Source organism: Phasianus colchicus, chromosome Z, assembly GCF_987193195.1.
Source record: "Phasianus colchicus chromosome Z, bPhaCol1.hap1.1, whole genome shotgun sequence".
Lineage (NCBI taxonomy): Eukaryota > Metazoa > Chordata > Aves > Galliformes > Phasianidae > Phasianus > Phasianus colchicus.
This window is the reverse complement of record NC_143476.1, coordinates 25,291,921-25,319,705: the sequence shown is the minus strand read 5'-3', so window position 1 is coordinate 25,319,705 and position 27,785 is coordinate 25,291,921. Positions and strand designations below refer to the sequence as shown.

Below are 27,785 nucleotides of genomic sequence, written 5' to 3'. Positions count from 1 at the left end.
GGGGAAAATAGCAAAAGACAGACACTGTCATCTCTTTAAAATTAATTGCTTAAAACCGGTCAAGTCAATAGGATGCATTCACCATACGGTGAGCTATGATTAACCAGGAGCCTGACATATATGAACTACGCAAACACTGGGAACCCTGAAGCAAAATCTCAAGCTGTTACAGCACTATGAGCTGTGTGCCAATATCAGCATCAGCTGTCATCCACAATACCAGTGTCTTGACTTTCACAGGGGCTATTCAGCAGTTTAAGAACTGTGGGCACCTTACCGCTGCTGAGAGAAATTGAGCAATGACTTCACAGCAGGATGAGTCCCAAAGTGTTCCTCGTGAAATTACATACTTTTAACCTGAAAAAAAAGATATAATTTAGAGGAGAATGTGTTTTTTCTGCAATAGTTAGTGTTACTTTTATTTACCCTAAAGGACTGAGGATCAAAGAAAATGTTGCCACCCATAAATATTGTGGAAGGGAACTGCAGCAGGATGGAAGCTCTGTGTAGGGTTCATGTCATTTTCACAGGAATTGTCACATCTTTACAGTGTCATCTAACAGAAAGGAGAGCTGCCAGTGCTGAGTCAAAAACAAAGAACCATAAGAGGTTTTGTCTGAATCTGCACAGACAATAAAAACGGAAACACTTCCTGCTGGATGTAAACAGAAAATTCACATCATCAGTCTTAACGGTGTTGAGATGTTCTAAGCCTGTAAAAAGCTTTATCCTAGAGAATTCTGAGTCTCCATCTGTACTTGGAACCCAATTATCACTTCTGCATACATAAATAATACGCCTGCAGACATAGTGATAGATAAAAACCAAAACTTTTTATTCTCACCCATATGCCTATTTCTGGTGTATACACATACCCCAAATTGTACCTGGTTTGAGTTCACCAGTGCTTGCACTTGCTGCTAAACAATGTCTTATGATTAAGATTCATTCACTCAGACGCTGCAGTTCCACTTATGCTCAATTTGGTAAAAGGAAAGAGCTAAAGAAGGTTTCTAGTCTGATCTGAATTCAATTGAGAATCTCCACCTCAGCTTATTTGGATGTGACCCTTAACAACAGCCACAATAAATTATTTAGACATTGTTGAACAACATATGAGCTATGTGATCAAGAAGCATCTCCTCTTTTTAACCCATAATGTAACGAGCTACTTAAATTACTAAAGGAGCTTCTCAATGTAAAACTTTTGTATTGCTTTGCTTCAATAGAACAATCAAATAATTAAAGCACGTAATATCATCAACGCTGGACAATAGGCAGAACAGTCTTGAAGAAAATAGCCCACATTTGCCAATTAGTGTGGATACAGCATCTAAGCTCTTGATCTTTTACTAGACCTTTTCAGTACAACTTGCATTCACAGCTTAGGCATACACTGAATGTGGAACCTCAGAACCGTCACTGCATGCTTGCCTAGAAGTCCAGCACCAGTGCTGAGATTATATGTAGAAACCTGACGTACCACATAAAACCAATACCCTTTCCAATATTATATTATATTATTCTTTGTGATCCATAACTATGATTTAGTTGAAAACACCCAAGCCAGACGTTCTGAAAATTCCATGTATAACTCACAGTACTCTCACAACTCCTTCCAGCCACTGGAAGGAAAAACCTTTCTTTGATTACCTCAAGAGAAACCTACGAAGTGGGCACAGAACATTGTGAAGTCACAGGTCCATTAGCATTCAGGTCAGGATCATGGTTATTAGACAGTGCTCCAGCATGGATAGCATGATGGAAGCTGCCTGCCTCGGGGGATGTCTGCATAATGAGGTGTCCTGGCAGTGGAGAGGATGTGCACCTGCTACTTCTGGCTATGTAATAGACAGGAAGCAGCAGAATCACAGTCACCTATCTCCCATACTACCCCAGAGCTGCTGGCAACACCCAAAACGTGGGCAAGAGTTGGACATTCTTTTACCCTAGGCATTAGAATTCAGGGATAGTAAAAGATGGATCTTTTTCCCACTGCCCTTTGTATCCAATTAGAAGGAAGCAGCACAATTCAAACATATGGTCTGATTTTTTGGTGATCTTGTGTGGAGCCAGGAGTTGGACTGAATGATCCTCATGGGTCCTTTCCAGTTGATCATGTTCTATGATTCTAGGTCTTCTGAATTTATAGATATATGGAAGGAGGAACATGAGTGTGAGGGGTCCCTGAAAAGCTCCACAAGAGGCATAACCATTCCTGCACAGGATGGCAACTGTGAAGCTTGACATCACTCCTGATTGCATCTTCAGAAGATTCCAGTGGATCAGCTGAGAATACCTAAAGAAGGAAATGAATTTTCAGCTGTGGTCTCAACAAAATGATGTTCCTGAGGAAAACAAACAAACAAACAAACAACACAGTGTCCTGGAACTATTTATACCCTTTGAGACAGAACGAGATCAGGTCAGATCTTCTACTAACATATCATTTATGAACAGCCAGCAAATGGATGTGGATTTCTTTCTTCCTTGCCACACAGCCCTGTGGGTAAAAGACAGACTTCAACCAAAGAAACAGAGCAAACAGGGGGCTTAGCAAGAGTCATGGGCTGTGCTATTCACGGAGCTGTGCTGTGGGGAAGCATATCATTAACACTGCTCCCCTTTCCCTTTCAAATCATATGTTGGCAGGGCTGTTCAAAGCCAACATAACATTAGCAAATATTTCATTTCACCCTGGTTTTAGTAAAAGTCTTTTCCTGTTTACATCCAACCAAAACTCACTTCTATACACAGTTAGAGAGGGAGGGAGTTAAGCACAATTCAAACAAATGCACTGTCTTCTTTCCTTGTGCTTACAAGGACTGGAATTTTTCAATTCCCCCCAAATTAACCAGTTAACAGAGCTAAAATCTATTCAACGTAAATTGAATGAAACCAGATCACATCAACTCATTTCCAAATTGGTAAGATGGAAAGTACTTCAGATTTTTAATGATAGCCAAAAGAGCAACTTCTTGCCTGTTGATAAGAATACAAGATATTACTCAGAAACTAGGCAGCACACTCAACTTGCAACTCTGTTGGAATGCACTTGTTTATACAAAAGCAGCAAAGCAAACCTGTGCATCAAGAAAGGAGACATCAAATGGCAACCCTGCAGAGGAGCAATATTAATTGGCCATCAAGACAATAAGGTTCCCTACAGTGCTGGACTTCTTCAAAAATCACAGTGTGAATTTCTTCATCATTTTCCAATTCCTTGATGATAGAAGTCTCACTACTCCTTTTGCTGATGTCACTAGCCAAAGTCTTTGACTTTGCTGGCAAGCGAGGATCACAGTAGGCTAAACATACTACAAAATTCAGAATCACCTCTCTCACTTTCTAAAAACCATATATGAAAAATAGTCTGAGGATGCAAAAAGAAAACCAAAAATACATCATACTCCCTTAGAAAGGGTCTAGCCTTTATCTATCTAGAACTTTTTGGAGCACAAGAAAGTAGTAGCAAGATGTCAGACTAGATAGACCTATCTCTGTCCCATCTTCTCAAGTGATGTGCCCAAACACTATCTACAAAGTTCAATTTGTTTATAATTTTGTGATTTTCCTACCATTTTCTGTTTTTAAAATAGGTAGTGAAGTGGAGGTAGTAGGTGGTGGTGGAGGTGGAGATAATATAATCACAATATAAAAAACCATTTTAGTGGTCCAAAGCAGTTCAGAGACTCTGTGGGAAAGCAGAGAGGACAATTTAGATACTTTCAGCTCTAACACAGTGACCTAAACCCAAAGCCATTCATCTTCCTTCTACAGATTCTGATAAAACATTGTGTTTTCTCTAGTGCATATAAGTATATTATTTTATCTGGGGAGCCCTCCATTGCCTGTAGTTTTTCTGTATGTTATTAGTCAAGTTCCAGGTACATTTATTTATTTATTTTTGGGTACACTGTCACTGATTTGAAGGAAATATGTGGGTGGGGAACATAATGCTTCTAACTGAACTGCACTAGCAAGCACACACTACAGTAGTTTAGAGATTAAAAATAGGATCATTTGGATGCGTGGATTTGAATATGATTTATGGATCACTTCCAAAGACATTATTGTTGCTTATCATTCAGACGACTGAGAAAGTGAAGACTATGTGGGAAATCATGCAAGAGATACATTGCCTATAGAATGGGGAAAAACATTAAATCTTAAAGTGGCTGATGCAGCAATTAATATTGCAACCTTCGCTGCCTTCAGTGCTCAGAAGAAAAGGGTAAGATTGCCTAGATGTCTGCTTCCTATAAATAACTGATCTCCAGACTTAAAGGGAGAGACAGGCTTAAACACACACTACATACTAAAGCCCCTTATGTATTTGCCTTGGAGGAAATGCTTAAAACAATAGTCACTAGCAAATCAAGAATTTCTATATAGTTCAGTGAGTGCACTCTTAGGCTGCGTCAGCTCCACCTACAAGTCTAACACTGCAAAATACCAGAGCAGCAACATCTTCAGCTGGGATGGATGGGAGGCAAGGAGGAGTGCTCTATGTTCTCCTGCTGTTGTGTAAGTAAGGACACTTGGTTATTTAAAGATCTTGACTAGAGCAGTAATTGCAAAGGATCGCAACTTTCTGCAGCTAATTATTTTGACTCCCCCAATAAATTTTTTTAACAGATTTTTTTGTTGTTGTTGCTTTGGTCCAGAGGAGATTCTAAGTGCCAGAAAGAAAGAAGGACTAACACAACACTCAAATATAGCCGATTTTCCTAAGTCTGTTTTAAACAGAAGGCTATACCTACTGATTTCAGCAAAGCTCACCCTGATTTACAATGGCATAAGTGAGACAAGGATCATGTTGTCCATGTTTTATGTCCATCATTTTGAGGACAAACAAAAACATTTAACTGACCAAGCTGCCTGAATTAAGACCTTTCCTTTGGAATACTCATTCTGTCAGAAAGTAATGAAAGATGTAGTAAAGCACACATATTCCTCAAAGCAACTGATGTGTGGACATATTCAACTCACAGAGACAAAGACACGCAGAGACAAAGAAATTTAAATATACATGCAAATAATTGTCAGAACAAAATCTCTGAAGAATTCAGCCAGCTCCATCCTTCCTTTGTCTGTTCCATGGATACTACTTCAGGGAGAAAATTATGTTCAACATTCATCCCACTCTTAAAAAAGCAATGCTTCTCACCTATGAATTCATAATGTTAAAATGAAAGGGTTTTTGTTACTTCACACATTTGTTATTTTAGAGATGTTAACAAAAGTAATTATCAATATTCCTTGATGGGTAATTTATACTCTTTGATGAAAAAGGAGAAGTTTGCATATTCATTGAGAAAGTGTTTGTATATATTTTGAGAAATATCCCAATGATTGCAATATGAATGTCATGATTGTGTTTCCGGAACAGAAAAAAATGAGGATCACTGAAAGAGGGAGAAGACTTTGCTCAAAAACATCATCTATACCACAGCTGTCTCAAATCCAGCTGTGAAGGTGATGAAATCATTTACAGGATGCACATTTGCAAGCTTATATTTAAAGCGGTCAGAGATCTGTGTGCTAAGAGCATAATCAAAAAGTGAAAAATAGCAGTAAGTCTAACTCAACTACGCTGTACTTTTCCATTGGTGTGACTTATTTAGGAGACTGCAGTATGTACAATAGGAGTGCCTAGGAGTGTACAAAGGAGAACTCCGCCATAAGCAGAATTATAGTTATATTATCAATAATTTGCAGATCAGATTTGATACAGTACAATACATACCGGGGTATAAACACGTCATGGCTTCACCAAGGGTAAATCCTGTCTGACCAACTTAATGATCTTCTATTAATTCAGGTGAAACTGCATTGATGGACAAGTGAAGAGCTACTGATGTCATCTATCTGCACTTATGTAAGGCCTTTGATATGGCATCCCACTGCATCCTGTCTCCAAATTGGAAAGATATAGATTTGATGGGTGGATTGTTCAATGGACAAAGAAATGGCTGGATCAAGTTCAGAAAAGTGGTGGTCAGTCAGTGGCTTAGTGTCTGGATGGAGAGCGGTGATGAGTGGTATCCCACATCGGTCAATGCTGGAAGCAATACCCTTCAATATCTTCACCTGTGACATGAACAGTGGGGTTGAGTGCGCCCTCAGCAAATCTGCTGATGACACCAAGCTGTGGGGTATGATTGACACTCCAGAGGGATGAGATATGTCATCCAGAGGAACCCAGGCAAGCTTGAGCAGTGGGCACAGGTAAATCTCATGAAGTTCAACAAAGCCAAGTGCACAGTCTTGCACCTGGGTTGAGGCAACACCCAATATCAATAAAAGCAAGGGGATGAACAGATAGAGCATAGACCTGCTGAAAAGAGTTGGGGGTACTGGTGGATGGCAGCTGGACATGAGCCAGCAGTGCGCCCTCACAGCCCAGAAAACCAACCATATCCAGGGCAGCATCAAAAGCAGCATGGCCAGGGAGGTGATCCTGCCCCTCCGCTCTGTGCTGGTGAGGCCTCACCTGGAGTACTGCATCCAGATGTGGAGTCCTCAGTACAGGAGAGACGTGGACCTGTTGGAGTGTGTCCAGAGGAGGGCCACGAAAATGGTTCTAGGGATGGAACACCTCTTTGATTAGGACAGGCTGAGAGAACTGGGGCTGATCAGCACAAAGAAGAAAAGGCTCTATGAAGACCTGAGCATGGCCTTTCAGTATCTAAAGGGGAGCTTTCGGAAAGAAGGGAACAGGCTCCCTGTTAGGGTCTGTGATAACGGGACAAGGGAAAATGATTTCAATCTTAAAGAGGGGAGATTTAGGTTAGATACAAGGAAAAGGTCTTCTACAGTGAGGGTTTTGAGGCATTGGTACAGACTGCCCAGAGATGTGGTGAATGTCTAATCCCTGGATGAGACAGTCTGGATCAGTCTGGATGGGGCTCTAAGCACGTGATCGAACCGTAGATGTTCCTGTTCACTGCAGTGGAGTTGGACTAGATGACCCTCCAAGGTCCCCTCTAACTCCAAGGATTCTATGAGTCTAAATACATAGACTTTTTTCTCTACTTTACTCACTGCCAACACTGCAATCTTGATGTGGACCAAATATTATCTTCTGAGCTGCTGCTTCTAGCGTGATCAGGGTCACCAGTGCATTAGTAATGTGGTGAACATGGTATTTGGCAGATTAAGCAGCTTCAAATAGAAGAGGACATTACATCTTTCTGAGCTGTGTAGAATGAAGCTCAGGTTACCTGAGGGAGCAGTGCAGTCCTAATGGCTAGGTCAGTAGGAGAGGAAAAAGGAAATGGCATCTTTCTGGCCTCCAGTTTTTGTTTGCTGTATCCAAGGCACATCAGTTCTGCTCACCACAGTTAAAGAGGTTGGCTGATCCCTGATCTTCTTCAGTTCTGATGCCAACCTAAACAAAAAAATTAGCAATTCCAAGAGTGCCTGCATTTTATTTGAATAAGCACTGAAAGGCTCAGCCAGAAGGAGGCAAGTGTATAAGTGGAAAACAGCTGCACATCCAGCAGAGAGGACACAAGACTATCAGGAAGATAATTTTTTTCCTTAAAAAAAAAAATAATAATAATAATAATAAAGGAAATACAGTACGGAAAGTCCTAGTTAGTTCAATTAATTATCCACTGACCATTTACTTAAGGGACCTAGTTACAAATATATCCTCATCACAATGACAGGAAATCTATCTGAAAAGTCTGCAAAAAGGCTATTAATGAAGAGAGTTTCTAATGCCTATAAGCTGAAATACCTTTTCGCTCCTTTCGCCAGTAGTTCCTGTGGGTCATTTCTGGGGTCAGCAGTGGTGTGCAGTGTAAAGACTCTGCTAGTGCTGGAAAGGGAAAAAAAAGAAAAAGAAAAAGAGTACTTCAGTATTGTCAATCTTTTATCCTTGAACGGTACACTAGAGGCTGACATTTAATACCCTAAGGATATAGATGTTTGAAAGCTGGTTATTGTAACAAAGGAAACCATCCAAACTCTGCAAGACCGAATGGATCAGATAAAGCTGACACTGAGATAAATCTGTTTTACATCCATTCTTGCAAAAGTTTTGCTAATCTATGTAGTTATAGCTTTCTGGGAGCAAAAGGAGAGCGAGGGAAAAAAGAACCCTATGTTACAGGAAGTCAACATCTTGCCCCTGTTTGTAATCTCCAAAGTGTAAAAGGATGGCCAGAGAACATTTTTCTCCTGGATCTTGGGTGTTCTCTCCTAAACAGAGAAGCTGAAGAAAATAATTTAGAAACAGGCATGGATTGTGAGAGAAGGCAGGAGGACAAACACGCATGTTATTTCTGGTTGGACTCCGTGTTAACATAGATTCTGTTTGTTTAACACACAAATTCAGATCCTTCCTAGACACAGACTCTTCTTCCAGTCAGAAACTTTAACACCTACTCTTCATTATCCAGTATTTATACCGCCAGATTGGACTTTCATATGGAAGCCTGGAGCAATGCTGGTACAGATGGCAAGATGACTCTCATGAGATTGATGACTCTAAAGAAATATACAGTATTAAGTCAGAAGGTGCAAATGTTAACATTCCAGTGTAGAAAAGAAATATTCCTTGCATACACTTCCCAGGTTTGTTTTCTCATGCGTTACAAAGAGAGAGAAAAAGCCCTCGACACACCTCGTAGCTGGCAAACGAATGATAAATTTACTTTAGTTTCTTTTGTATGTCAACTGTTCATGCCTCAGGTACTTAACCTTTACTTTAAAAACATGGTTCAGATCCTAGCCTTGAAGGTGGGTGGGAAGGGGGGGATGGTATTCCTGTAAATGTTTCTTTTAACAAAGGCAGTACTATAAGAAGGTTTAGTGGTGAGACTCTGAATGGTATTTATTGTTTCAGATTTCAGAGCTTCCATACATCTGCTGCCTGTCAAAGGCAGATACTACATTCATAAAACAAGTGCCCTGTCTGAAAAAAAAAAAATAATAAAAATAAAAAGAGAAGAGAAGAGAAGAGAGAGAGAGAGAAAAAAAAAAGGACTCTCTTCTCTGTAGCCCAGCCTTGAGGATTATGCAAGATGGAAAGCTGCAGGAAGTGGAAGTTCTTATTTGCTGTGAAGACAACCCACAAATAAAAAATCTTTTCTTATAAGAGGGAATGGAAATCTAACTTTTCCACATTTTGAGGCCCTGATTCAGCAAACCACTTTAAATACCAGCCGTATTCATAAAAAGCTCTTAAGCATGTTCGTATACCTCTCCGTACTCGGCAAAGTGCTTAAGAACTTGCTTAGTTGAAGTAGAGCCTTAAAGAACCATTTATATTTACACGATCTAAGCAGCTCATTTTACCAGGCCCATTACATGATTTCTGACTTTATTAGGTCTGGAATGTATATTTCACCCATGGTGAGAAACATGCTCATTCATTTCTTATGATATCATAGTCTTCTCCATGGTAATCTGGTGCTATGTGAGGAAAAACAATAGAAGAGAAAACTTTTCATGCTGAGATGAAGACGGATAAGGAATTATGTTCAGCCGGGTGGGAGAATATATAAGAAGAACAAAAACACAGAGCCCCTGATTCTGAGGATCTGATTTATTTAGTATCTGGCATTGGCCATAAAGTGTGGGCAATGAAAAGAGGAGCTGACCTCAATGCCTCCTGAGCAGCAATCAGAAATTCATTTCAGTGTGCGAACATTTAATTAGCTTCACTGAGTTTACAAGACCTGCAGTCATTTTAAGATACTCCAGGCAACTACCCCACGCATAACATTACTCTGAATCTGGAATGCCAGCCACTTAGGAAGAATGTCTGGAGAGTTTTAATTGAAGGGGACTCCTTTGTTTTTATATCCGTTTGATGTGCCATTACCATTTCCTTCACCACAAATTTACACCAAGGGACGCAACTAGTCCAAACAATTGGTTTAATCAGTAAATTACAGCAAACCTTCAAGAAAGTTTAAGGTTGTTCTGTGTCTAGGAAAAGTCAAATAGCGCCATTAAATTTTTAGAGCTAATCTAATCGTTATACAGTGTAGTCGCTGCACCATGTTAGGTATCTGGGGAGAGGACCTGAAATTCATTTGCTGCACGCATTTATTGCATGCATGCAATAAATATATATGAAGTGGGATTAAATAACAGGAGGCAATTATTAATTTCATCATGGCTTCATGAGGTCTGTATATCAAGCTCCTCTCTCTGGCAAGGATGAGGAATTGCTAAATACAGTTAATTTCTGGGTTGATCTTATTTATATACTGGACACTAATCCCCTTCATATATCTCATGCTCTTCCTTCTTCTCAGAGATACTGTCCCTCAGTGACCTCCTCCTAGGATTTCATTAAATGCCTTCAGCCTCAGTAAATTACAGCACTTTAAAAACATTGAGTTTAGCATATAAAAAGAGAGAGAGTTTCTGTACACTGCCATGGGATAAGGTGCAGCGAAAATCCCATACAAGCTGAACTGTACTTCCTAATCAAATGGGTGTAACAGATGGCTGCTAGAGCAAGCCATCACAATGGAAATATCTGCAGTTCTCATGGTAACGGAATCTGCCAGGTCTGAGGGATTTGCTGTTTTCCAGGACATCTGAGCTGCAATCTCTTTCGAGCTGTCTAGCAGTCTCAGTCTCTCTCACTCTCTCAGCATGATGGAGATAGAGTTGAAAGGTGGAGCCTGATTTTGCATTCCAGCTGTGATTAAAGACATGCACACACAAACGCACACATGCACACGCGCGTACACGGAATCAATAGCACTGCATATTCATTATGCTATCTAGAACCTCATTAACCGCTCAGGCAGAACAGGAAGGAAATTTTAATATGCCTTCTTCTTTAAAGAGAAAAAGAAAGAAGTGTAATGGGGGAAAGGAGGGAGAGAGGAAGGTAGCAATGTAGATGGGGAATTAAGATGCATGAGACGTACCTTTTAATAATGATACGGAGCAAAGTTAAAACTAGCAGTTATTTCCATTTCATGGCAGTATGTCAAGATGACTTAACATAACAGGACAAAACATCTGGCCAGAAAAAAAAAAAATCATGATGTCAAATTTCCAAAACATAATATAGAATCTATGCAAGAAGGAAAAGAAGAAGAAAAAATAGCACAACCGTGTACCTTAATGCTAACTGAAAGCATGTGACAGACCTCCTGGTACCATATAATTAGAAAGGTGATCCTTCTCATAAGGTGTAGGATAGCATAAAGACAACAAGCTTTAATTATAAATCTAAAGGTCTGGGTTTTAACCCATAGGGCTCCGTTAAAAGGTTCTTATATTTCTATATGCAATTCAGAATCATCAGCAGGAAGAAAATAATCATTCATGAGACTGTTTTATTAAAGTCTTTTTCATCAAATCCCTATCAATTTAAAGAAATAAGAAGTATTCTGCCTTCCGTGCCATACTACCTGCTAGAAAGCACACAGAGGGCTGATTCACAGCTGCCTATTCTCTTGGGCATTTGAGCCTGAAGATCAGACAACATGTAAGAATTCAGCCGTGGCTCAAAATGGAAACAAAGAGGACCATTCTTAAGCAATATGAAATGAAAAACTACAGGCTGTAGACCGTAGCCCTTAGCATGCTGATCCAACACATTGTCCTTGAGGGCACTACAGTTAAATACATATGACAGCCAAAGAGATGGGAAGAATGCTTTCTGGAATAAAATGACTGGACCTCCTTTTTTTTTTCATGATGTAGAATAAGCTAGGCAATGTAAGCTCCTAAAGTACCCACTCGAGAACTGGGTATTGTAAGATGGCATTGTCTAGCTATCATGCAGCACTGAAGAACATTTTATGTGACCTTTTCTAAAACCTGAACCGCTTTTACCACAACTCTATTCCATTGCAGAAGCGGTTTAATTTAATTCTTAAGTTGTGCTAGTTAGTTTCAAATAGATATATAGAGTTCAGTTATAACAGTGCTGTATTACACCTTAAGGGACCTCCAAACACGTTAGCTAGTTAGAAACGACTGCTGTTGCCAAGTGAAGGTATCTGCAACAACAGCATAATAGTGATAATAGTTTGCATTTATATTGAGACTTAAGCAGCAAAACACTCAGCAATATGAGGGACACAGTCAGCCACCTCTGCTCACAGTAAGAAATGCCTCAATTCATAAGCAGTTCCTCCAGGTTCAATAGGGCTTGTCATGTTGCGAGGGGCAGAGGTACTTAGCATGAGTAAGCAGCGCCCAAATCCACATCAGCTTCCTGCAGCCCTTGTGCAAAATAAACAGTGCTCTCACCCCTTCACTTGACTAGGACAGGCAGACCTCTCTGAACTCTGACTGATTTTCAGAAGAATGTCACATTCAACTTAATCGGTAGAAGACTGGAGACTTTTTCTTAAAACATGCACAACAGGAAGAGTGGTGCATAGTTTTTACCTTTTAACAGAGAAAAAGCAGCTCTGAGTAGGACTGAGGGCTCAACAGACGGTGAAGTAGTTCTATTCGTCACACTATTATCTGGGCCACCCTGTGCCTGTATTTCACCAACTGAGATCATCAGTGCCACGGGCACACGTAGTATTTCTTTATTTTGCACTCAGCATTATCTAGGCGAGCATTCTGCAAATACAAACATAAATGAGATTCCTTAAACATTCTCTACCTGGAACACATCCAGGGTTAACAATGATTTCTGTAGGAACCACCCCAGCTTCTGCAATGACAAAACCTCTTTTATGCATTCTTACATGATAAAGAAATTCTTCATGTAATTGCTGTTCAATGTTGCATCACTGCAAATGTTGATTAAGAGGTTGCCCTGCCCCTTACTGAACACTTTGTCGCAAATTTTGAGTCAGACTAGATCCCATGAAAGATGAAACCACTGCTGTGCAGTGTGATCAATGTTGCCTATTGCCATGGAGCTTAACACAGTGAATTCACTCATTGCTGGGGTCTATTTGCTGTTCCTCAAACAGCTAATCTCAGCGCACTCATGCAGAACACAACTGTATCTGCAAAGATGTCTTCTCTCTAGACACCATGTCCTCTTCAGCATGCCAAACACTGGGTTGGTAAGTCACTTTTGCCACAGTCTGCCAATGTCTCCTGCCCACTCTTTCCCAGCTGGTACTCTTATTTGGTCCACCTAGCAATGCAGACCACATAGTCCACTCATTCCTGATGACAGCATTCTTCCTCAGAAATCAGGACAGGCAATCATCTGACTCTCAATAGTATGGCAAGCTCCCACAGAGCTCCCAGGTATCTGGGATCTGAAGTGGTTCTCCTGTGTCCAACCTTAATCATGCCTTCCTAAAATACCGTCCAGTTTAAAACCTCTTATGCTCTTTCAGTTGGGCCAATTTCCAAGTATATTTCTGATTCAGGAGAAATACCAAGTCCAACAGACTTTGCAGTATCCAGTAAAGCTCTAGCAGTCCTCAGTAACACTCCATGGTGGTGCTGATTCATACTGAAGACGGGTCAAAGGCTTGTCTTTCCATTTTGGGGTGTGCTTATGATGATGCCTCTAAAAGCTGAAGCTCTGAGAAGTCCTGCATTGGGTATTCAGTTTGTTTCAGTCCAAGTCTGCTCTTGATCCCCACCTGATTCCAGCCCAGGCAGAAAAATTATCGTAACGTAGAATTAGCTGAGTGGCGTGAGCTGCTATCATAAAACTCTGAAATAGACCCTCATGCTATTTCAGTTCTAATTGGGCTCTTTGCTGCCTGGTTAGCAGACGCTTTTCAATCAATTGCTGCATTTGTGCTGACAACACTGGATTTCAAGAGTTGCTCTTGTCATTTCTGTGACCTCCATCTTCCATTATTCTTGCTTTCTGGACAGGAGCTAAGGGACCTTATTTCTAACACAGCCATGAAGCTGGGAAGAAATCTTCCCTTACCCAACAGTCCCAGATTCCCAGCTGCTATGGAGAGCATATTATGAACCTGCCACTGCACATCAGTAGAAGATCTGACCTATAGTACTTACATGCCAATGGATTGCTGGGATTTGGCATTTTAATGATAACAAAAAAATACCTAAACGTCCCCTTTCACCTAAAGTTGGTCCTTCCTAGCAATTTCCTGCAGAGACCCTAGACCCCAAATTCCTCAGCTCAGTGAGCCTTTCCCATCCCCTGCAGGGACTTAACACACTTCACATACCACAGCAAATCTGCTCCAGTCAATCAGCTCCTGCAGCTCCCTGCAGGCTTCCAACACCTGCTAACAGGAGGGGACAACAGAGGAGTCCTGCCCCACCCCTTCACACATAGTATTGCCTTATTCTTCAAAAATACTGCTCAGAGCATGATGCTCTATTACAGAATACTCCTATAAATACACTGCACTTTCAGAGAGAGGAAGCGAGTATGCTGTAGTAAATATTTTAGCGATGAAGTGGCATGGGCTTCTTAATGCTTGTCATTTTTCAATATAAGAAGCGCTCCATCAGAAGGTGCTCTGTACTCGAGGGAGAAAATGTGAATTCTAACAATAACAGGACAGCCAGCGGCCAACACCTTATCAGTATTGGCTTTCCTTGAAACATGTTTGGTTCTTCCTCCACTCCACCAACTAACGTTCAGGAAGCAGTTGATTTAATAAGAAGGTTCATAATGTCAAGTTACAGACACCTCAAGAGGGAAACTTAGAAGAGCATAACTGGCAAATCAACAAATTAAAAATATATCTACACTATCTCCAAGTTTAAGAAAAAAAAAAATAATGTTCTTCTCTGTATGTTAAGCTCTGTGAAGGTGAAGGACTTGTCGGGAGGATGAAGGCACAAAGGAGCAAAGCATGCTCTGGACACCAATGTCCAAGCATGGGTCAGGTAATGCAGCCCTAGAGATGGACCATCATCACTAGCAGTTATTCTGCAAGGATGGAACTGATTGCTGAGCACAAAAATGCAGTCAAGACTAAGTAGGACTGCCTAAAACAGGGACAAAGAGAAGGACCATATTTTACAGCATGCCTGCAGCCGAGACTGAAGAGCTCCATGGCAACATGCAGGGATCTGTTATTCTTCCATTTATTCTCAAGTGCAGCTCCTGGTATTGATACGATCTCTATACCATGAGGCAGGAAGGATCTTTGCTCCTCTTTCAGTGCAAGCTACCACGCTGCAGCTTGTGCTTCAGCCTTATCCATCCTCATGACTGGAGGGCTGTAAGGCTTTGCAAAACTGCTCTGGGATACCCTGAATGAAATGCAGGAATTTCAAGGTTGATTTCTGCATGGCATTGAAAACTTCATTTTCTGTTGCAAGTGATGAACATTTCTATCCTCAATCTTGCACTGTGTGAAGACAAGCCCATAAGTTTAATTTCTAGAAATGAGGCATTTCACAGGCTTGTGTGCACACATACACACAGAACAGAAAAATTCCCGGTGCAGAAATAGTTCCATTCCACACATGTTCTATTGCATCAGTTTTTAAGCTGCTGCAGTGACTGCTACAAAGATCATACCATATGTCCTCTACATAATGGAAGAGAAGAACAAAATCAGGGCTGTGGCAAGTGCAATATTTCATTCTTTACTTCACATGCTCAGCAGACTTTGTAATCAAGCTTCCTCACTTGAAGACACTCTTTCTGCAAGTATGGAAATGGGCAGCGTCTGTTTCTGGGATTTGTGAAATGTCATCTTATCAAAGCTGCTATAAAAGAGACAGGACAGACTGTCACCTGACTGCAGAATGGGAGATGTGTTCCGTTGCTTTCCTGCAGAGGTGACCTTGGACCTCTCCTTCACTTCCAAAGCTTTATCTGTCTTGATCATTTAGATGCTAAGTTCGTAGGAGGAACAGGGAAATGTTTTTTTACTGTATGTAGAGCGTATGGCACAATGACTCCAGCATAGGTGAGGTAATGTGTCTGTATAAATACTTTCTTCTTTTTTTTTTTTCCTTTTTTTTTTTTTTAATGTGAAGCTTAAAACATCTGCAGAAACATCAGTAGAGGAATAGGCACACTGCATAGTAACACAATGCAGCTGACAACTAGCTGATCTAAGATTACTTGAAGTTCCCTTGCAAGCTGTTCCTCCCATCGCTCATCCATAATGTCGTTTGGTCAAAGTCCATACAAATGTGGCACAATGCAAAACAAACAGCTGTGGTTCAAAAGGAGCATGGAAGGTGCAGGCCCTCCCAGCAATGCCCAGAGGAGAAGCAGAAAAGGGCCACTTCCAGGAGGAAGTATGAAGAACTCACACAATTCCAAGGACTGCCGTTTTGCCTAAGATCTAAGGAACAATAAAGAGCAAGAGAGCACACTGAAAGACATATCCTTTTTTTTTTTTTTTCCTTCATATCCTTTACAACAAATAAACCTATTTCAATATTTGGCAAGGTGACAGAGTCTAAAAGGAGCAGAAGAAATAACTGATATGTGCAGGAGGAGAAAGTGCAGTTAAAAAGAGGCAAAGAGGCAAATTTACTTCATAAATAAGAGATTCATAGTGAGAAAGACAGACCTTTAGGTTTACACCTGAAATCAAATCATGCTTAATGGATTATCTGAACATTATGAGGGGGGAAAAAAAAAAAGCCGTTGTAAGTCTTAGGCTCTGTATTATGGAAGAAACAAGATTTGCTTCTGACCTCACTTTTTGTCAGCTTAAATCAACAAAGAGATCATGGTTTACTCTTGGTAAGCTTAACTTTCCATAACAGCAAGGTTTTTTCCATGTATTTGAATGTTCTTCTGTTCTCAACTGGAAGAGGATGCTGGATTGTTTAGAAGCCAGTTTCCTCTGGGTCTTGGTTCCTGTTGTTCACAGCCATTTTCCAGAAGTCTTAATATACATTCACCCTACATGGACACAACAAAAGGAAAACACTTGTTACCTGAACAAGGGGCTCTGAAGGAACAAAATCATCAGGGATGAGAGCAGAGAATCCAAACTTCAAGCAGTTGGCACTTCTGGTCCAATTCATCAGGCATGCTTAAGTATTTACATTTCCCATCTGAATAGCAGTCCACATTGTTGTAGCTCACAGGAGGGTTTTTGGCTTTTGCCAATTTAAATAGAATGATTCAAAACTGAATCATTTCCTCCAATTTAATTTCATAGCTGAATGCAAACTGTTGCAAGATAGGGCCACAAGCAGACAGAACTATCTCCAGAGGGCTACCTAACTCTCCAGGCTGCTTCAGTTAGAACACCTAACTGACTACAGTAAGTTTTGTCAGTAGCTTGGCATGGAAATGGTCATGCAGGAGATGGGCAGCGACCACCAGCAGTGGAACCAGAGCAGGAACTGTGTGACAAGTGGCGTTTCCATGTAATGTCAGAGAAGAAAGGGATGCTTCCCAGGTTCTCAATACCTCAGATCTTGTAGCTGAAGATCAGTATTGCAGAGATAGACAGAGAGGGGAAGAGACAAACAATCAGCAAATGGAAAAGCAACTGCAGCCTGCCACATGTGCAGCAAAGGGAAAGCAAAGCCTGCCATGTTCTGGAATCTTATACACCAAGTCAACCAGGATGAATGTGTCCTGAAAAGGGCAAGCCTGCTCAACATCCTCCGCCCATCCCCTTCCAGAGCTGAAGCACCTGTATCTGGAAAGCTTTGTCCTTATTCGGCTCACTAAAAGCAAACTGGCATTTACAGCTCACATCAGGATGAGGTGTCAGCATGAGTGAGAACCCTGTAAAATGTGTGTATGACCAACGTGCTATAGAACAGTCTCCATTCTTCAGGAGACGCATGCTGTGTGCCTGAGACTTAAGGCATCCCTTAGGTAAGGGATGTATTGTCTCATCCACCACATGCAAAAACCTGAGTCACAAAGCAGTTTTGGGCTGCTGAAGAACCTTTTCAGAAAGCAGCCACTGAACCACACCTCAGCAGTAATAAGCTCTGTCGGAAGGCTGAAGTTTCAGTCCAATGTAATGTGCCTTTAAAAAGTACCATGTCTACACTACTGTATTGCTTACTTTCTGAAGCTAAGCCAGAGGGATGTACATAGTAAGATCTTTGTCTCATTTCAGGGAGGATACAGGATAAAGATTCTGTGCCAGTAATCTTCCCTGGATTAATGGTTTCTCTTTTATCTGCTGTATTTCTGCTCAGATGTCTTTGCTCTGAATGAGTCAGTGGAATGCAAATGATGGGTACAGTCAGTCTGAAAATATTTAAATCTAGCTTTGCACTGCACTGCAGGTTTGTGGAAAAAAAAAAAAAACATATATATAAATATACATGCTGAAGAAAGGGCAGATGAAATTTACAGATATATCAATAACGCAAAAAATAACGCGGTGGGTCAAACTGACAAGAGATTCATTTTTTCTGTTTCTTCTTCTTTTGATTTTTTTTTTCTTCAAAAAGATCAGCATTTAGATGCCTGCTATGAATGGTAGAAGAAAATCTGCAACGCTCCTTTTCTAAGCCTCAGACGCTAGACAAAAATGCATCTGTGGGAATAGGAACCTGATTTTATTTAGGCTACTAAATGCCCAATCTTCATTATCCCAACAAGTGTGTTCCTAAAGATAGCACTCTTTTAATCCCGACAAAGAAGAAAGCAGACAGTCTAGGCATGATTTTCTTTGGATTTTCCTCCTTTTCTTTTTCTGTGATATACTTCAGTTTGTTCATTTTGCTGGGATATGGTTCTTCTCCTCTTCTGCTTAGGGTACAGGTTTTCACTAACCTATAGAAACTGTAATCCATAAGCACAGGAACCTATACATATTGCAATCTATAATCCATAGAATCTGTAGAAGGGGATTCAGTATTGCAGCTCTGTTTGAGAAGCCAGGAGAGAACCCATGGGTCTCTGTCAATGGGCTTCAGCAGGAATCATCCTCAAATGGCAGCTGCTGACAGAGTTTTTACAGACTATACATACCTAAATGACAGCACAGAATGTCTCCAAAAGCTTTTGTGTACTGCAGTAGGATGATGGAAGGCGGAATGGGAAGGGAAGCAACACGTCAACTGGAACAACTAGGAACAACTGGATAACTGGATAACTGGGCTTTTGCAGTTTCTGTGGGGGGTTGGCTTTGATAGAATGTACACCTTTAGTACCTATCCTGGAAGCAGTTTCCTGATTATGAAGACTAAAATCTGCAGGAAGAATGAAAACAGCAGCCTTAACCTGGTAACTTCTACTTAACAATAAATCAAATATCACAACCTGCAATCAAGATAATTTGCAACAGACTATTAAGCCCCCCAGCCTATCATACAAACAACAAACAAACAAACAAACAAACAACAAAAAAAAAACAACCCACACACAATAAAAAATCAAAAACACAAAGAAAGCCTATCTCTGAAAGGGCTGCCTACAAATCCAGCTACAAAAACAAAACAAAGGCTCATATCATCTACCAATCCGTAAGGGACTTAAGAATTAGTCAACATGAGCAGTTTTCCTTCATCAAAAAATAAATTATTTTGCTGGCTTTGAAATTGACCACTTGTCTTCTATATTCTTATATATTTTCCTTAAAATGCTTTTTTTTTCTTTTTTTTAATATTGCATTTGATTTTCAATCTCTTTTTTAAAAAATGTTTTATTTTACCATAGCCTTTCTTTTCAGGATAGAATATCAACCAAGCTCTGTTGTTCTGTTATTTTTCAATTAGAAAATACAGAGAAGTCATGAAGAAGCCTCCTATACCAGCAGTTTTTCAAAACACATTTTTTTTTAACAATGATAATCTGTTGACAAAATATACTTTTGGGAAGAATTTCCAACAGTTCCACAAAATAATCTATTTTCTAGTTATCATTTTCTTTAAATGTCACACAAAAATAGTCCTGCCCTAACAAGAACAGATGCTTTGAGTGCAGGACATTCTGGTTCCAGGTTGTTGATGAGGCTGCTGGTGTAATGAACACAAGGAGCACTGCATCACCTGAGAAGCTGGGTGTGAGGAGCTGGTCCATTGTTGTGCAACTCCCGCGTGCCATCTCAACAAACTCATACAAAGAAATACAAAACTACGCTCTGGTTTTGTTATGCTGTGACTTATTGCCTAGCAATGCCCAGCATTTCTTCCACCTCTACATGAATGATTTATGCCTAAGGTACTTCTAGCAGCTTCTGATACTTCTGAAGATATTCATATGAACCACAGCTTAGGTACAAAAACAATGACAGATCAAAACCCACCTTTGCTAGCTATGCTTGCCTTGCAGTGGAACAATACAGCAGTTCTGTGGAGGAATTATTGAAATATAGGAATCACAATGGCTGTTTTTACACTAAGGACAAGCTGATGATGACTTTCCTCCACAGAACTGTTCACAACAGGGAGCTCAGGATCCACTGTCATTACACACCAAATTAAACTGATGGCTGGTCCCTGCTATTGAGAGACATCTGAATGACTTTCCCACCTATCTCCACAATTTCACTGATCTCACCTCAGTTTCAGGTGGGTAAGGCTCTGTCAAGTGAGCAGGGAGCTCACAGCTGAGTCTCAAATTTACACTGGATGGATTTTATCTGCTTCCTATGTTTTCCTGAAAACCATTTATAAGGCAAGATTCACTTAAGCTTACAAGACTTCTGATGCTCATGAGCATCTGCTTCATTTATAGCTAAGAAAATGAGATGGCTTTGGGTTAACTTGCAGCCAAATTCACATGTCAGACTGCTGTTTCACCATACTGGTGGCCAGACTTCCACTGTCGGAAACCGAATATGATCTCTGTCTTGTGATTTGTATAATATTTACAGCATTACAGAAATGCACAGTAGAAATGCAATGATTATTCTTATCTCTTCAGAAAGACTGCATGCATTTTCCTGCCTGAGATCATCTTCTCTGGGGACCCATTTAAAATAAAACCACTGCGTTCTGAAAACATGTCTTCAGCATGAGATCTGAGTATTTTCTGTCTTGGCCATAATAAAATGCAAGAAATTGAATCAAAGTATATTCCTAAAACTATATACTTCTCTTGCATGCTTCTTGCACTTTCCTACACAAATACAAGGCCTGGAAGATGACAGATTTCAAACTCATTATATAGCATGAAACGATGTTTAGAAGCACAGTGCATAACACAGCAACTCTACAGACACATCGAAACAAACAGAAAATTAACCTTTCATGGCTAGGGGAGTGCATTTTTTAGTCCAGTTTTCAACATAATCATTTCTTTACAGAAGGCAGCCCATATGCTATTAAGCAGTTCCTAGAGTCCTAGGTCAAACAAAGTGAGAAATGAATAGGTCCATTCATGCTTCAGACAGGATAATTCTGGTAAAGCTGGTGCTGACAGTGTTAAAGAGGAGTGATGGAGGAGTCAGGCCTTGTTGTCATTCTAATTGTGACCATGAGTGACAAAAAATGTATTCCCTTTGCCAGAGGACTGATCTTTCAGATTTGTAAAATCTAAACTGTGTTCATGTCACTTGAAATTCAAGGGAGAGAAAATTCATGCAGTTCAGTAAATGCTTTGTTTGAACCTGCAGTGACTCTGGCGTGGCAAAACTCAAGAAAGGATTAGTAATTTTAAGGTGCTAAAATGGGGAAAAAAGTAGTATCGCAGTGTGAAGCTGACCTCGGGTCTTGCCCTTTTACTGTCCCTGCTTCCAAATTCCTCAGTGACCTTGGCACAATAAACTAACCTCTACCTATTGTAGGTCCTCACCTGCATGCAAGAGCACAGCCCTCACCGTGCAAGCAGGTCTGGATCACAAAGTCATTTGTTCCATGTTCATATCCTCCTTGTTCTATGAAAGGAACCTCCAGAGACAGGAGGTTTCTCCAAATAACACTGCAGGACAAAGAGCACAAAGCAAATAGACTAACACAGCTATCATAAGGAATCAGGAAGACTGTCACAGACTAAACCCTATTCTCAGGTACAACATCCTTCTTCGTCATTCCTTGCTTCAAATAGTGCTGAGTACCAGAGAAACATTTTTCTCACCCAAACAGAATATCACTTTCCTTAGAAAGGAACAAAATCCGATGAATTAAACATTATCATTCATAACAATAAAGGGAAATTAGTATCCCCTCTTACTTTCTTCTTCAGCAGGGCAAGGTAGGGACTTCACCCCAGACAGACAACTGGAATAGCTCCCATAGGTATTTCCTACACCACTCCTTCAGAGGGACCATATTAAAAATAAACTAACGCTGTAGGCAGCTTCGGAAAATGACTTCAATGGTATTTATTGCTTTGATAGGGTCAGTGCACAGTATGTGCATGTTGCCTTTTAAACATATGTTTCAGGCAAAGAATCAAAGCTAATTTCAGTGTGTGAAAAGCAAGCAGATTTCATTACTGATTGTGACTTTAACTTCAAAATGATAAGGATGCTGGATGTAGGTTCTCAAAACTGAATGTCCAAATGGGAATTTATGATGTAGAACTTCAGTTTTATCATCCATGGGCTTCAATACCAAAAGAAGAAAGAAATTCTTTGCTAGCAGTATTTTCACAGTTAACCCATAAGCCAGCTGCCTATTTTTCCCTCTCCTCTAATTCTCCCTGCAGCTATTTCCTCTCTGTAACATGTTAAAGCAAGAATGGCCATTGGCACTAACCATTTTTGGCATCCAAGTAGTGGATATGAAAGAGATCTGGAATTTTTTCTACCAGCACTATACAGTCCCACTTTGACTCCTCACAGAAGTGTCAGCAGAATTCATAACAAACTCAGTACAATCTGAGTCACAAAGTGTAATAAAAGGCCTGCTGCTAAGTCTTCTTTGTCGTCTTCTTCTTTTTTTTCTTTTTTTTCTTCTTTTTTTTTCTAATGAGGATTCTTCTCATATTATTAAATCAGACCTAGTTCTCAACTTCAGGTGGCTGCCTGTAATAACCTTCCTACAAGGTTTATGGAAGGAGATGGACCTGAAGAATTATTAAAAGGCTGCAGGCATAAACAGCAAAAAGCGAATGATGCAGGGTTTTCCCAATGTTCTGCAGAAAATCAGTTCCAGGACAGATTATCACTAGTGGCAAAAGCCAGAAGGTGTAAACCTATAAGCCTAAAGACAGACCTCTAACTCAGGTTTAGATACTCTGAGTACATATTTAACTTTAAAAGCAAATGTGGTTCATTCACTACTGAAGATGAAGAGCTTAGATATCTATAAAAGTGCTTAAATGTGTAACTGACATGTATAAAAATTCATATACATATTAAATTAGTAAGTAAATATACGTATGTATACAAGCTTCTGTATACTACTGAATCAAGACTAAAAAGAGTCTCATTTGCACAATGAGTAAGCAGCCACATCTTCACTTTGAGTCAAAGGAAAGTGCAAGATTTTGAAAATAATCAACTCTTTTTTTTTTTTACAGCTCGTGACTAGGGATACAGATGTGCACCGCCTGTTTTGTGAGGCTTTGTCCAGGTCTGTGTAACAGCACCACACTTCCCTAGGTTCAAATGACACCTTTGAAACAACTGAAGCAGTAAATCATGCCTCTTTATTATCATCTCAACAAGAATGATAACAACCTCCTCTGCTTGGTGAAATACCCATGGGAATTTCACCCGATTACATGAGGATAACGTATCTTTCATGACTTTAGCTGTCTGTCTACCATTTCCATTGTATACTTGGTAGTCAGTCACAAAGGATACAATCCACTGAAGGAAAATGTATAGATGAAGGGTTAGCCATTTCAAGAGTGGAGAAAGGGAGGTAGAAATCGAAGGAAGAAAGGAAAGGATGACACAGTGCAATTGCTCAGCTTAGGAGCACAGCTGCTTAAACAACTGAATAGCAATCAATGGGTTAGTATTCAATCCAAGTTTAGATCACACTGAAATCTATTAGAATACTGCATATAATGAATGACTCTTACTTATTTGGTATTCTATCTTGGAATTAATCAGCCCAGTTGTTATGCAGCAAAAATAAATAAATAAATAAATAAATAAATAAATAAATAAATAAGAAAGGATCAGTCGGGTAGACAGGCCCAAAACCAAGAAAAACAACCACCTTGATTTCCCTGGTGGCTAACAGCCTGACAGTACTCAACAACACAAGCTGAAATTGAACACTGTGAGAAACAATGCGAGTTAGAGGTTTCTTGGCTGTTGGGGCAACAGCCTGATCTGCTGTGTGCACAGCCTGCCCCATCCCTTCCCATCAGGCTCTCTGCACTACTCATAGTGTCGTACCATCTGCTGGAGCACAATTCAGAGGTAGCTTTAAAATGATGATAGCTCTGGGAAATGATAATCACTGGGTCATAGAAAGCTGTACTGCAGAGTATAAATAAGATAACTGAAAGTGCTGAGCAGGGCATGTTTGCATTATGAAATGTATTTTCCTTTTTCCTGTATAAAACCTGTCTTGAAAGCACAGGGAATGCAGCAGGTTGAAAACCAGAAGGAAAGCAACACTGCCCCAAGAAGCTGCATAAAGGAGGAGGGGGATGGAGGAATGGTAAGCTGTAGTATTATTGACTGAGGAATGATAAAAGAGGAAGGAATTCAACAGTTACATCTATTTCGCTTGGTGCAATGGAATGAGATCAAAGGCTTACTTTCACATTAGCACAGAATAATGCATACTCTATAAATGATGCAAAGCTAGGCCACATTCCCAAGATGTGACAATGCCTCAAGATGCCCCTCTGCTAAGTTCAGGTCAAGGCAACAGGCTCCTGCATATGGAATTCTTTTTCAAAGCACACAAACATAGCTAACCCATTGGGCATGGAGACCAACAACATTCAGGACAAGCATGATGCTCTCCATTGGTTTCTACATTTCCACAGACAGTATTGAATATGTAGGCAATTTTCATTCACTTACAAAATTTTTTTTCAATAGCTTCTGATCTTTCAAGGCACCCAAATTGTCCACACAAGCACCACGAGAAGCTCAGACTGAGTAACTGGATTTTGTTTTATCTGAAAAACAATACTGTGGAGGAGAGCCTCAAGAGATAAGCAGCTCACATTCCAGAGATGTGGCTCAATCCCTACTCTCCATTGGCAACCTCTGTACTCTTGATCAGTTCATCTGGGACAATCCCTTTAAAGACCTCAGAGAAAGAACAATGCCAAAAGCTTCTTAACAGCCCTCTTTTAATTTTTCTTTTTTCTTTTTTCTTTTTTCTTTTTTCTTTTTTCTTTTTTCTTTTTTCTTTTTCTTTTTTAAATGATACATTTGTCAAAGCCACCTAAAGATTCGGATCTGGTCGTACCTTGGTTTCTGTGCCATCTAGAATATCGTGGATATCTAAATGAAAATACCATCAGGACACATCTGTATCTGAATTCCTTTAAGAAAACTTAACCTCTGGGACTCTGTTTTCCATTAGTTACATGGAGATGAATAATTATTTTCCCTCACCTGTCACGGTTTGGTTAGTGCAGGGATGCGTTGCCATACCAACAGCGATCCAGCCCGGCGGTCGGACAGGGCTGGAGTGCAGAGGTGCGGGCTGCCCCGGCCACGCACAAACCCTCCTCGCTGTCCCTCCTCCCTCGCTCCCCACTCCCTCTTCCTGGAAGAGAAGCAGTTTCTCTTTGTGAGAGAGCACAAAGGGGAAGAAAGAAAAGGAATTGTCCATCAAGCTCAGCAGAGCCTCGGGGGCTTTCAGCAGAGGATGCCACAGCCTATGAGGAGCGCCAAGCACAGCGAAGGCTGATTTTAAAAGGACAGTTCAACCCCAGCTCCACTGAACTGCCTCCAGCGGTCCCCAGCCTGCGAAGAACATGTGGCACCAAAAAGGCTGGCTGACATTTTCCCATCTTTTGCCATCCGCGGGCAGGCACAGCTTCAGACTAAGCTTAGAGCAAAACCCCGCGCTGCTGACAGGCTCCGCCGCGCTGCCCGGTGCGCGCCCAGCAGCATGGCACCGCCGCTATGGCGATCTGCCGCGTCCTCCCCGACGTGCCGAGAGCACGAGCTGATCTGTGCAGTGTCTTCAGGGGAGATGTAAGAGATAAATGCCGTCCCTGCCAGACTGTAAATTCTCCAGATACAGACAGGGGCTTTAGCCAGTACTGGAAGAAAACGCATCCCAGTGTCAAACCTGGGTCTCATCCCAGACGTCCTGCTCAAGACATCGGAACTGAGAAGGGGCTGGCAGTAAGCACAACTGAAGAAGCTGCTCGAGAGAGGAAACTGCAAAGAACACAAGAGGAAGCCCCAGAAATCACAGATAAGGATAGATGCAGTAAAGCTGAGCTTGTAATTATATATATGTTTGTGAATGTACATATTAATTAATAGAAGACATACAATTAAAACTTCTAGTTACCTTTTTCTCGTGATATAAGAAAAGACAAGGAACAGCAAGGGGAGAGAAGTGGAAAGAAAACGGAGTTTGGTGATGTGAGGACTATTGGTGTAGTTTAGGGCCTCCCCTAAACTGCATCAGTTCTCATTGCTTTTGTATTAACAAAACCACAGCTGACACATCTCCCCACCTTCTCCCTGTTCCTCACAACCCTTTCTCTTAATCTGCCAGTGACTTAAGGTGTTTTCCATTTGCCTGTCTTTCACTCACTTGACAGACAGCCTTCCATTTTGCCTGGCTCTTGATCTACAAGGCCAGTCTGGCACATTTCTCCATCCTCCCTCCCTTGGGTGCCCTGATTTTTTGACTACAATGACAGAATCAGAAAATCATAAAATCAGAGAATCATAGAACCACTGAATGACTTGGGTAGGAAGGATTCTCAAAGCCCACCCAGTCACAACCCCTTGTGGCTGCCCCCCACCAGCTGAGGCTGCCCAGGGCCCCATCCAACCTGGCCTTGAGTGCCTCCAGGGATGGAGCACCACAGCAGCTGTGCCAGGGCCTCATCACCCTCAGAGCAAAAGTGTTTGACATGGGTAACTGAGACTTAGCTCCACAAAAATAAAATTATATGCATAAGTACCTTTTTGGACTGGACATTTAATCACGTTTACTCTTTATGGCCTGAAGACTCCCTCTTACCTTACTCACACTCCTATGAAAGAGCCCTCTAGATGCATAAATGTCCACCTCTTTGGAACTGCAAGAGCTATGATGTGAAGAGGGGGTTAGTGTTTCCTTTGAGATCTTCTTATTGGAAGGGTTATACCACTTTTAGAATCTAACCTTCCTAGGAACTCTGAAGTTTGGGTGTCTGGAAACATATCCACATACTTCCAAAAATCCATCGCAAAAAGGGGAAAAAAAGTAGGATTTTTTTGAATTATGTTGCTGGCCGAGGAGACTATAGGGATGAACTAGATGAGCAGATGCAGACCAGGCATAGACTCCTGCTGTTCTTGGTGCAGCTATGTTTAAGTGAAATCCCTTCAGAAGAAATAATGAAATGGACATCTATGACAGCATCTGGAAGCTATTCCTGGATGTACTTCAACAAGAGCAAATGCATTAGGGTGGATGAGTTGTATTACGGGAAGAGGCAGCAGCAGAGAGGTGGGAGAGTGTGGAGGCCTCAATTAGGGGAAAAGTATTATGAGAAGGAAAAAAGAACAGCAGCAGCCAACCCCAATGACAAAATGGGGAAGCACTGCTGCGGGTCACGCTGCTTGTAATCACACTAGCCTGCTAGACTGTATTTCTGTGAACGAATGACACTGGGAACATAGCTGCTATTCTCTGGACTTTAAAAAAAAAAAAAAAAATCAATTGTTAAGTTAAAATGAAGGGGAGTAATATATTGTTATAATGAATGAAAATAAAAATGTTCATGATCAAGTACCATTATCAAGAGAGATGAATGGTTAAACAACACCTTAGCAATATCAGGACAAATTCTCCCTCCAGTTTTTCCTTCCTTCTTTACCATTGTGTGCTTAGGAAATAATAGTTATGAAGTTTTTCTGTGAACAGCATTAACTGCTGCTTTGTATTGATGCAAA

The 27,785-nt window shown here is 40.7% G+C and overlaps 1 long non-coding RNA gene across 2 annotated transcripts; it reads right to left on the bottom strand.

Annotated features, from left to right (window-relative positions):
• Window positions 1-279: 279 nt before the first annotated feature.
• Window positions 280-12,560, bottom strand: LOC149912752 (uncharacterized). Of its 2 annotated transcripts, none has more exons than XR_016461783.1 (6): window positions 12,382-12,560; window positions 10,905-10,998; window positions 8,398-8,499; window positions 7,748-7,828; window positions 7,227-7,393; window positions 280-357 (listed from the first exon to the last, which is right to left on the bottom strand). It is a non-coding gene; the product is annotated as an uncharacterized LOC149912752 (long non-coding RNA). The 2 variants fall into 2 exon arrangements; XR_016461784.1 differs by lacking the exon at window positions 280-357 and adding an exon at window positions 785-2,299.
• Between the last annotated feature and the right edge of the window lie 15,225 nt (window positions 12,561-27,785).